The sequence below is a fragment of the Lithobates pipiens genome, unplaced genomic scaffold (assembly GCF_037356315.1).
Source record: "Lithobates pipiens isolate NorthernLeopardFrog02 unplaced genomic scaffold, aLitPip1_a1.2 Scaffold_17, whole genome shotgun sequence".
In the NCBI taxonomy this organism is placed as follows: domain Eukaryota; kingdom Metazoa; phylum Chordata; class Amphibia; order Anura; family Ranidae; genus Lithobates; species Lithobates pipiens.
In genome coordinates, this window is record NW_027507755.1 from 1990708 (window position 1) to 2000483 (window position 9776).

General features: G+C 45.1%; 1 pseudogene; it reads right to left on the minus strand.

Moving 5' to 3' along the window:
- Positions 1-3776: 3776 nt before the first annotated feature.
- Positions 3777-5327, minus strand: LOC143986552 (elongation factor 1-alpha, somatic form pseudogene; annotated as a pseudogene).
- Between the last annotated feature and the right edge of the window lie 4449 nt (positions 5328-9776).

Below are 9776 nucleotides of genomic sequence, written 5' to 3' on the forward strand. Positions count from 1 at the left end.
ATGGATATGTTGCAAGTGACTTTGAACCATTGTGCCTTTTAATGTATGTATATAATACATATGTAACAATATTATTATTATTATTATTAATAACGATTTATATAGCGACAACAGTACTTTACAATGTAGATAGGGGACAGCGCAATTACAGTAAATTACAGTAAACAATAACATATTTCTACATAATTATAGTGTTTATTTGCTTTCCTACAGCATGCTTCATTCAAAGTCCCAACCCTTTTTTGCTTTTTCTCATATTTTTTATTTCTACACCCCACATTCATGCATGTGCTGTATATCAATAATAACGCCTTTTAGATTTGGTTACCAATGGAAAGAGAATAATGCACAAACTTATTGAATGTTTTTTTTTTGTTTTTTTTAAAGGTAGAACACATCTTTACTAATTATTTGCAGTGATAGGCTTGATACTAATTATATGCACTTATGAGCAATTGGAGCTGGCAATAAGGTAAATATAATCAGATTGCTCTAATTAACTGCACTGCACAATAAATATCAATTATCTGCAGCAGTGAACCATCAGGTAATGAACAAGATAATGAAAGGTATTATTATGTAGGAAGTGACATTTAAGAGCATAGATATGTGTTTTGTAAAGCATGACTTTGGTTATCTCATAAGTATCTTTAAAATTATGGCTTCATGTACACAGCCATACAGGAGCTGTACAAAGTGCAAGCCTGCCTACTGGCATTCCCTGGACCAGCTGCCACAATGTACAGCCCCCCATTGAGATGCATTAGAAGAGGTGACTACTGTACACAGTCATGCTCTGAGCGTTGTGTAAAGCAACCACATGCACACTGACATTTTGTCAGGTCACCTTGAGGCGAGGTGACAGGTGCACACCGTAAGGATCAGGAGTGCACCGCAAGGTTGTGGACCCTACGGGTGACTGCTGCAGACGGGGGACAGATCCCACTGGGGTTAGAGCGTAAGATTCCCTGGGGCGCGGAGTCTAAGAGCCAGCCGGTGTTCACCAGCGCCTCTAGTGGTAAGGATGGACTTGGCTGCAACTGGCTCTAGGTCACGACCCCCGGGGTCCCCCAGCTCACACCCACAGTAGACAACAAGAGGATAGGGATGGTGAGGGACAAAGCCAAGGTCGGAGCCACAAGCAGACAAGAATAGTCAGGTACACGCCAAAAGGTCAGGATCACAGGCAAACAGGGATAGTCAAGACACGCCAAAGTCGGTAACGGAAAACAGAAGCAGAGCACACGGCAGGAAACAGGAAGCTAACACACAAAGGAATACACAATGGTTGATCAGCACTGATGGCCTGAATGCAATGGCAGCAGGACCCGGGAATGTTAGTACATAGGCTCTGCACACTGTATAACCCCCTATACTGCCAAGTGCACAAGGCCTATCTTTTATGTTGTTTGGTTATAACTATTATTTTACTAGATGGCAATAAAGAACAGTGAGAATAACTGTATGTTCATTCATCTTCATAAAAGGTCCTTTCGAAAGTCCGTTCATTTTGAACGTGATGACGTACGAGGGGACTACAAAAGGAAGTTCAATAGCCAGTAGCCAATAGTTGACCTTGCGTCATATTTGGTCCGTCGGACCAGCATACAGACGACAGGAATTAAGTCCGTCAGACAGATTTGAAACATGTTCTATTTCTAGGTCCGTCTGAATTTTTTAAAGAAAAACGATCGGACTATCCCACACACGATCGGACTATCCGACAGAATGATTCCGTCGGACCTATTCTGCAGGAAAGTCCAGTCGTGTGTACGCAGCATGAGGATGAAGACCTAAAGGGCTTCTCTGCATTTCTTACGAACTGTGAGGATGATTCTAGATTGTCTGCAGCTATGGAGGTCAGTGGGATTTGTTTTAAAGTGTGTTAGTTTTTGTTAGGAATATGTAAATAGAGTATCACAAATCAAAAAACAGCCGGAACACGAATACTTCTTCTTAATACAGTTTATTCCAGCATATGCAGCAGTAATAACATGCTATGAGTAAGGCTATGGCTGAAACGCATTAGCATTTGTCATGTTATTACTGCTGCACATGCTGGAATAAACTGCATTAGAAAGAAGCATTCGTGTGTCGGCTGTTTTTTGATTTGTAGAACTGTTGTAGACTTTCCAGTCTGAGCACCAACACTCAGCTCTGCATTTATCTTATCTTGCGTTAGAGTTTAGGTAAGCTACAGTGTACTATAGGTAAATAGAGTATCCCTGAATTTTCTCTATGTTTCCAGGAGAGTGTGCTATCTATCCCACATCAGGGAGAATGGTGTATTGAAAACTTTTGATACCTTTAATATGCAATTTGATCTTCCGAATTTCCACTTTTTTTAGGTTCTTGCAATTGTGGCATACCTTACTTGTCCACCCTTTCCCAATGGAATTGTTGCTTAGGGATGTTGACTTAGTGAAGCCCTTATCAACTATTTATAAGGCATTGCAACCCACTATTCACCATGGTTTAGAACACTTGAGAGAAGTGGCGGCTGGTGTTTTTTTTTTGGGGGGGGGGTGGCAAACAACCAGCCACCCCCCCCAAGCTGCACCCACCCCCTGCTGTTTGCCAGTTGGCCCAGCACTTACCCCATCATGGCGGGTGGCAGGCATTGTGGTGCGGCGGCTCAGCTCCAAGTCTTCTCCTCTATAGTGGCACTCCTCCCCTCATCCTCCTAGGCTTCCAATAGGATCACCTGTCCTTTCAGCCATTCGGGTGACCGAACCAGCTTCCGGATTGGCCGGGAGGAGGATCAGTGTTACTACAGCAAATATTGATTTGCTGTTATAACACACCTGGGTGGGCTCGGAGAGCACTCTCTGTGACCCGAGCCCACCCTATATCGAAGCCTATTAACCTATTAGCCTATGGCACTAATCGGTGCTTCAAAAAAACAGCCCCTCCACATTGGAATCCATGCTCCGGTGTCCTGAAAGGGGCCAGATGCATGGAGAGGGGAGGCGGGGATGGACGGGGGGGGGCAGTGCCCGTGACCATTTAATGGATGAGCCTCCCCTGCTTGTGAGAGTCCTAGGTAGCTGTCATGCTTGAGCAGGATGGGAAGGACTGGGAGGACATCTAGTTAGGACTTTTTACACAACTAGTCTCCAGCAGGGACAGATTAATACAATTTAAATTGCTTCATCGTGTTTACTTTACTGCTAGTAGATTGCAAAGAATGTACCCTCAATGCTCTGCTGATTGTTGACGGCGTACAGCGGTCTCTGGCGATTTTATGCACGTGCTGTGATCATGTCCTACCATACAGTCTTACTGTGGAGAGGAGCTTGATTTGACTACTATTCATGTTCCTTTCTTGGTTGAGCCCTGTATATTAGGGTTGGTTGATGCTTTGGCATATACTAGAGCTGTGAGAACCTTGCTTGGTCTACTATTGTTTCATTCCAGGAAGGCAATAGTGCTGCATTGAAAATCCCCTACTGGCCACACTTTCGTTATATGGAAATCACTCAATACTTTGGTTTCCTTATACAAACCAACTTATGATTCTAATGGTCTAGTGTTCGAAGAAGTTTAACAAAGTCTGGGTTGATTCAGCCCTGACAACTGCTTAACCACCTCAGCCCCGGAAGTCCCGGTGCCCCCTTAATGACGAGACCATTTTTTTTTTTTCTCATTAACTTTGTTTAATGGTCTCAAAAAAATTTGGTGACAGTTTTTTTTGGTCAAGTTGTTCCCACTTAAAAATTACTGATTTAAAAACACTAATAACTTAAAACTGTCACAAACAAAAGGACCACAAAATATTCCTTTCCTTCTGAAGCTTTTACGATGCATTGTTATCATTAACCAGTCTTTTACTATTAAACTTAAATGGCCAATTGAGACAAACAGTTCTGAGACCGATCTTCCACCGCTAGTTAAGACGGAGGGGGTGCTGGATTTTTGAAATATTCATTTCATTTTCTGGGCCTTCTGAGCAGACTTTGTGACCTTGCCAGTACCTGCTGCCTTCTTTTCGACAGCCTTGATGACACCAACAGCAACAGTCTGCCTCATGTCACGCACAGCAAAGAGACCAAGGGGAGGATAGTCAGAGAAGCTCTCCACACACATGGCTTGCCGGGGACCATATCAACGATGGCAGCATCACCAGATTTCAGGGACCTGGGATTTTCTTCCAGTTTCTTATCAGAACGACTGTCAATCTTCTCCTTCAGCTCTGCAAACTTGCAGGCAATGTGAGCAGTATGGCAATCCAGCACAGGTGCATAGCCAGCACTGATCTGTCCTGGGTGGTTCAGGATAATGACCTGTGCAGTGAATTGACCAGCTTCCAATGGTGGGTCATTCTTACTATCACCAGCAACATTACCACGACGGATATCCTTCACGGAAACGTTCTTTACGTTGAAACCAACGTTGTCACTGGGACAAGCCTCGGTCAAAGCTTCATGGTGCATTTCCACAGACTTGACTTCAGTTGTTACATTGACTGGAGCAAAGGTAACCACCATACCTGGTTTCAGGAGACCAGTTTCCACACGACCAACTGGTACTGTACCAATACCACCAATCTTGTACACATCCTGCAGAGGCAGACGAAGAGGCTTGTCAGTGGGGAGGCTAGGAGGCAGAATGCTATCAAGAGCTTCCAGCAGAGTGGTTCCACTGGCTTTTCCCTCTTTGCAGGAAATGGCCCATCCCTTGAACCATGGCATGTTGCTACTGGGTTCCAGCATGTTGTCACCGTTCCAACCAGAGATGGGCACAAAGGTAACGGTATCTGGGTTGTAACCAATTTTCTTGATGTAAGTGCTGACTTCCTTTACAATTTCCTCATATCTCTTCTGGCTGTATGGTGGCTCAGTGGAATCCATTTTGTTAACACCAACGATAAGCTGCTTCACACCCAGAGTGTAGGCCAGAAGAGCATGTTCATGAGTTTGTCCATTCTTTGAGATACCAGCCTCAAACTCACCAACACCAGCAGCAACAATAAGCACGGCTCAGTCAGCCTGAGAAGTACCAGTGATCATGTTCTTGATGAAGTCTCTGTGGCCAGGGGCATCAATAATGGTGACATAGTACTTGCTGGTCTCAAATTTACACAGGGAAATGTCGATGGTAATACCACGTTCACGCTCAGACTTCAGTTTGTCCAACACCCAAGCATATTTGAAGGAGCCCTTTCCCATCTCAGCAGCTTCCTTCTCGAATTTTTCGATGGTACGCTTGTCGATCCCACCACATTTGTAGATGAGATGCCCAGCTGTTGTGTACTTGCCAGAATCTACTTGTCCAATGACGATGATGTTGATGTGTGTCTTTTCCTTTCCCATTGTGGAGTTTTAGATGTTGGCGATGGAGACCTTGTAAATTCGCCGCAGACCCGGTGAGGAAGAGCGACGAGACCATTTTTTGCGATACAGTACTGCGTCGCTTTAACTGACAATTGTGCGGTCATGCGATATTGTACCCAAACAAAATTGATGTCCTTTTTTCCCACAAATAGAGCTTTCTTTTGGTGGAATTTGATCACCTCTGCAGTTTTTATTTTTTGCGCTATAAACCAAAAAAATTTGAAAAAAAAAAACAATGATGTAGCACCCTGATGTTTAGGCAGGGTTGCTTCTAAATTTATCTGCCAGGTGTATTTGCCTTGGCCAATTGTTATGCATTAATTGAGTTCACCCTAAGTCTGGAATTGCTGCACTTCTGTCTTCTGCCACTGGGTGACCGGGTACCCAGTAGCATTAGATAAGAGGAGGGCAAAGCAAGGAAAGATTAGGAGTATATGGGGTATCTCAGTCAATGGGCAGGGGTTTTCTTAAATCCCTTGGCCTGCTGGGAGAACCTATATATTTGAGTGGAGTCAGGTGATCAGGGTTCTGTGCCACTTGGACAGATGTCTGGGTGGACATGTGTTGTGCTGCCCAGGCTGCTAGGCCAGGGTTTGGGCCTATCCTGGCACTACTGCTAGGCTGTCTGAGAGCCTATACAGAAGCAAGAGTGCAGCGCAGGGTTGAAATTGCGGCTTGAAGTCCAAGCAGAAGTGATGGTTCTGCTGGCCGGAGGACCTGTAGTGCTCAGAGGTAGAGGGGAAGTTGCTGCCACTAAGGGACCATCCACCTTGTTACCAGGGACCACAGTGATTAGCTGCAGCAAGTACCGGAGCCGTATTCTCACCAATCGGCGACGGTGAAGAATCTGGAAACTTCAGCAGGTGCCAAGCCAGGGACCCAGCCAGAGGGATGACACTTGAAGAGTATCTGGAGTGCCAAGCCAGGAACCCAGCATGGAAGCGGGGGTGACGCTAGAGAAAGATACTAAAGTAAGAAGATTAGACGAGCTCATGGGATTCAGTGACAGTGAGTGAATCAGCAAGTCTAAAAAGAGAGACTTTGTGTTAGAAACTGTTCTAAGACTGTTGCCATAGTAGACAGTACTCCTACACCTGCAGATGTGGTGTCTTGCTGCATGCCTTTCCCTGCATGGCTGTCTACCTGTAGAAGTTTCGGAGTCTGCTAATTCACATTGCAACTACCTATGGGTGTTCTGGCGCTAAACCCTCTCTCCCACTATTTTGTTAAAGAGAAAATAAATCTCTTTGCATTCAGGAAGTGTTTGGCGCATATGAATCTACCTTGGATTACACCCACTATGCCTCGTAACCCACTCTATACAGAAGGATGTCAGCTGTTCCTGGCACTGGAGGTTCTCATTAGACTAAAGGAGGCTTGGGACCTTGATACATTTGGCGCCAAACGTGGGGCAAAGGTGTTATCCTTGCAGCAGTCGCCCATAGCAACTGGCTACAGCTCCATCAGGAATTCGTCTGGTTCTGTGGGAAGGTGGCAAGTAATATCTGTACTTATTGTGCATTCTAACAACGTGGGGAAGAACCAAAAGTCTCATTGCTCATGGGAGAGGATCAGTCTGGTTTTTTTACACTTCCCGCCAGCGCTGTGAGGGTTAAAACAGACTCCCTTACAGACTCCATTACAGTTTTGGCACGCCGCAGCATGAAGGAGGCGGGCGCTAACGTTTCCAGAGAGTATCTGCACCAATCTGTTGGCAGGGGAAGGAGCTCCCGTTCTGCAGAGAAGGGAGAAGGATAAGGAAGTGCTGTCACGTGTGCCTGGTTGTGGGTTGAAGAGAAAGATGGCGCAGTTTGGAAGTGAGATGGTGGATTGGAGAAAGTATGCTCCAGGTGTTGGTTACAGTCTGGGTAAGCTCAAACCTGTACTGACTGACACTGGAGTACAGTAAATACCGAAGAGTAATCTTGTCCTGAACATGGCTGGAGGCTATGAAGCCTTGGCACTGATCTGCGGGAAGTGTTCCAGTTTGGTCAAGCATCTGAGGCCTTGGATTGTCTGTGGACGTTGTGGGGAACACCTGCTCAAGGTAGTTGCACCATCCCAACCTCCGTGGATACTACAGACCAATTGGGACAAGAATGTTGCTATCATGGCTGGGAGTGATATCACAAGCCCACCTGTCATCACCAGAGTCGGACAGGAAGCTGCTCATCCTGCCTCGGCGGCTGCCCTAGGACCCAGCACTCCGGTCACCCCTTGAGGCCGTGGTCAGGTCCAGCTGCTTGCTCTAATGTCGGAGCCACCAGGTAAAAGAATACCAGAGTTAGGTAAGCCTGTAAGGGGTGGAAACCGTGTGCCTGTAGGGGAGGTGATGCCTATGGTCATTAAGGGGCCACCATTGTGCCAGTTAAAGCAAGCGCCAAGCACAACTATATCCTGGCCAAAGAGTGCTCCACCATAACCAATTCAGAAATCCCGTCCGATGGATTATCTGAACTGTTCTCGGACACTCTATCTTGGACAGGGAGTTGGAGAAAAAGTGATGAGAAGCAGATGAGTGAAGTAGAGGAGGGTGAATTTCTTATTGCCACAGCCACTATTGTGGAAATTGAGCTGTCTGCTAATACAGCCCTGCTGATAAATATTAATACTAAATCCTTTGAGGAGGACCGCTGGGCTCAGTGGGTCTCCAAGGTTCGCCCTACCAAGCCAATGCCTGTAACCAAGCCTGATTATAAGCCAGATGTGCTTGCTGGGTGTTCCAGATGCTCGGGTCCTGCGTGGGTACGGAGACCCTAGAACTCTGCCTCGGCTGTCCAAAGTACAGCAAATCATTATAAAGAAAGAGACAAAGGCATTTTGGATAAAGAGACCTAATGGGTGCACAGTGCACAGTTTTCTCTGGATCCCTCTCCAGTTGGAGTTTCCAAAACCTCTCAGTGCTACACACCAGGGGCTATAGCTATAAAATAAATATGGACAGTGTAATTATCCACAGGTTAGACAAGAAGGACATTAAGCACTTTGTCACTATGGTGAATGCCAAAGCAAAGTCCTTAACCTTGCCCGATCCCGGATACTACTGGTGAAATGTGGAATTGCGCTTTTTTATAATACTTTGGATTACAAATGTGTGCACCTTGTGGAGTCATGGATGCAATGCTGTAAGCCACTTCACCTTTGCACCAAAGTTGTTGTTAGAGGAGAACATTTCTGAGGGCTGTACTTCTGAGATTGTGCTGGACTGAATGATGCTAGCAGATACAGGAAGTGCCTGCATGAGCCACGTTGGCTAGTACTTGGAGTTGTAGGGGTGATTCACCCTGAAAAGTGACTTGTGATATTCAGCAGGTTGTTGTTCTCTCAATTGATGAGGGAAATCTTCTCAGTCCCTGACTGTCATGTGGACAGATTGAGGAAATCATTGCAAGGGAACCCATGTTCCAAAGTGCGGTCCCTTGCACCATGGCCTGGCTGCTTGTTATCTGAATGCAGCTGTATCTCCTTGTCCCTGGAGTTGCCCCTAAAGAAGAAGGGAAACTGCTGAGAATTGTTATTCACCCCAAGTTAAAATGTGATGGCTTATGACATGTGGAGAGGGTGTAGTTAGGTAGCATGAGCTGTGGCAAAAGAGAAAATTATTACCATTTGTGTACATAATGGCCTAATCCATTCACCGAGACTATTTGCTTGATATGGAACACTAAAGAAATTTTGGTAAAAAGATGGTGGCATTCATGGCTGAGAATGGGGCCCACTTTCATTATATATAGAATGTAATTTTATTATAGGGTATACTTACGCTGCTATGCTGTCCTTGCCTAAGGACAAATAATAACTACTTAAACACTCATGTACATATTGCATGTTCTTATAGGGATAGGATGCATTTGCATTGCTGTTGTTTCTCTTTCAGGTGTTGCTGCAACAGAGTGTCTCCCTTGGACAAGGAGGGACAGGGATTTCTTCTGAGAATCATGTTAACCATTTATTCATTACTGTATATGAATATATTAGATAGGTAGTTAGGATGTAAGGTTATGGTTTATATCTCCTTTAATTATCTGAATGGTATGCAGCATTTGAAATTGTATATAATGTCTAATGTAATGTTTGATATCTAACAACTCTGTGTGGATTACCATTCCTTCATGTATTTTATATCCATGGTTATTCCATGTGGTATACCACATGTACTGCTGTTATTGTTATTCTTTCCTTGTTTCCCCACCCATCCCAGTTTTTGCCAGGACATTCGCTCTCTGGCTCGAGAGCTTAAAGAGGGATTCCACCAAAAAAAAAAAAATATTAAAAGCCAGCAGCTATAAATACTACAGCTGCTGACTTTTAATAAATGGACACTCACCTGTCCCGGGTTCCAGCGATGCCGGCAGCCGAGGCCGATCGATCGCTCGGCTCTCGGCTGCTGTAGTCACCATTCTAGGTGAGGGAATCAGGAAGTGAAGCGAATCAGCTTCACTT